This window comes from Bubalus bubalis, chromosome X, assembly GCF_019923935.1.
Source record: "Bubalus bubalis isolate 160015118507 breed Murrah chromosome X, NDDB_SH_1, whole genome shotgun sequence".
Taxonomy (NCBI): domain Eukaryota; kingdom Metazoa; phylum Chordata; class Mammalia; order Artiodactyla; family Bovidae; genus Bubalus; species Bubalus bubalis.
The window spans coordinates 58323554-58326264 of NC_059181.1; the positions used below are offsets into that span (position 1 = coordinate 58323554).

Sequence of the window (2711 nt, forward strand, 5' to 3'; positions counted from 1 at the left end):
TCATCACCCTGATTCCAAAACAAACATTGCAAAAAAAATTATAGACCAGTATCTTTGATTAATATAGATGCAAAAATCCTCAGCCAGATTTTAGCAACCCAAATTCAATAATATAGAAAGGGGATCATATATCATGATCAAATTGGATTCATTCAATGGTCATGAAGATGGTTCAACATATGCAAATCAATCAATGTGATATTTCACATTAACTAAAGGAAAGACAAAACCCACATGATCACCTCAATAGACAAAGAAAAAGCATTTGGCAAAATTCAAAATCCATCCATAATAAAAATATTCATTGTGGTGGGTACGAAGGAAGCATATCTCAAAATAATAAAGGCCATTTATGACAAGTCCACAGCAAACATAATGCCCAGTGGTGAAAAACTGAAAACCTTTCTACTGAATTCAGCAAAAAGATAAGGATGCCAACTCTTACCGTGTCTATTTAACATACTATTGGAAGTCCTACACACAGTAATCAGACAAGAAAAATAAATAAAATGTATCCAAATTGAAATGGAAGAACTAATACTGTCAATATTTGGAGATGACATAATGTTCTATGTAGAAAACTCTGAATTCTTCACAATAACACTGAAGAAGTGAAGTGAAGTGAAGTGAAGTCTCTCAGTTGTGTCCAACTCTTTGCGACCCTGTGGACTGTAGCCTGCCAGGCTCCTCTGTCATGGGATTCTCCAGGCAAGAATACTGGAGTGAGTTACCATTTCCTTCTCCAGGGGTTTTTCCCGACCCAGGGATCGAACCTGGGTCTCCCGCATTGGAGGCAGATGCTTTAACCTCTGAGCCACCAGGGAAGCCCAATAACACAATAACACTATTAGAACTAATAAATGATTTCAGCAAGGTACAAGATTAATATATAGCAATCTGTTGTGTTTCTATACACTGATAATAAAATATCTGAAATTTTAAAAATCCCAATTATATATATACATATATATGTATATGTATATGTATATGGATGGCTTAGTGGTAAAGAATCCACCTGAAATTCAGGAGATGCAGGTCCACAGGTTGGATCCCTGGGTTGGGAAGATAGATCCCCTGGAGAAGAAAATGGCAACACACTCCAGTAATGTTGTCTGGGGAAACCCATGGACAGAGGAACCTGGTGGGTTACAGTTCATGGGGTCTCAAGAGTCATATATAGGTATGTATGTATGTATTACATGTCCCTTGAACAGCACGGAGATAAAACCAATCAATCTTAAGGGAAATCTTCCCTGAATGCTCATTGGAAGAACTAATGTTGAAGCTGAAGCTCCAGTATTTTGGTCATCTGATGTGAACAGCTGACTTATTGGAAAAGTCCCTGATGCTGGGAAAGATTGAGGGCAAAAGGAGAAGATAGCATCAGATGATGAGATGTCTGGTTGGCATTACTGATGCAATGGACATGAACTTGGGCAAACCTCAGGAGATGGTGAGGGACAGGGAGGCCTGGCGTTCTGCAGTCGATGGAGTTGCAAAGAGTTGGACATGACTGGGTGACTGAACAACAACAATGTATTATATGTATATATAAATGTAGAAATTAAATTAACCAAGGAGGTGAAAGATCTATATGCTGAAAAGTATAAAACATTAGTAAAAGACATTGAAGATGATTCAAAGAAATGGAAAGATACCCCATGTTCTTGGATTAGAAGAATTCATACTGATAAAATAAGCATACTACCCAAAACCACCTACAGATTTAAAGCAATCTCTATCAAAATATCCATGACATATCTCACAAAAGTAGACCAAATAATCCTAAAATTTATATGATGCTACAAAAGACCTAAAATTGCCAAATCAATCCTGAGAAAAAGAAAAGCTAGAAGTATAAGCCTTTTAGAATTCAGGTTCTACTACAAAGTTACAGTAATGAAAATGTTGAGCTGTTGGCCAAAAGCAGACATATTGATCAATAGTACAAAATAGTACAGAAGTAAACCCATACACCTGTAGTAAATTAATCAATGAGAAAAATGCAGCGAGACTATACATTGGAGAAAAGATAGTATCTTCAAAATTGGTGCTGGGAGAGCTAAACAACTACATGTCAAAGGATGATATTCAAACATAAACTTATACCATATACAAAATAAATTCAAAATGGTTTAAAGACATAAATGTAAGCCCTGAAACCATAAAATTCCTAGAGAAGAACATAAAACATTGATGTATATCATAGCAATATTTTCTTGTACCAGTCTCCTAAGGCAAAATAAAAAAGCAACAAACAAACAAGTGAGCCCTAATTAAATGTAAATGGTTTTGCAGCAAGGGAAGCTGTCAACAAAATGAAAGATGACAACCTATGGAACAGGAGAAAATATTTGCAGATGATGAGATTGACTGAAGGTTAATATCCAAAATATGTAAACAACTTATACAACTCAATACAAAAAGCAAGCAACCTAATAAAATATAGGCAGAAAATCTAAATATTCTTCCAAAGAAGACAAGCGGATGATTAACAGACACACGAAGCAGTGCAAAACATCAATAAATACTAGAAAAATGTAAATCAAAACCACAATGAGGTATGACTTCACACCAGTCATAATCATCACCATCCCAAACTCTCTAGTTATCCCTTCTACCCATTCACACACTGCTATATTTAAAATGGATATGATCTTTTTAATGTGTTATTGGATTCTGATTGCTAGAATTTTGTTAAGAAGTTTTGC

The 2711-nt window shown here is 35.5% G+C and overlaps 1 non-coding gene across 1 annotated transcript; it reads right to left on the reverse strand.

Moving 5' to 3' along the window:
- Nucleotides 1-752: 752 nt before the first annotated feature.
- On the reverse strand, nucleotides 753-824 carry TRNAW-CCA. Its single transcript has one exon. It is a non-coding gene; the product is annotated as a tRNA-Trp (tRNA).
- Between the last annotated feature and the right edge of the window lie 1887 nt (nucleotides 825-2711).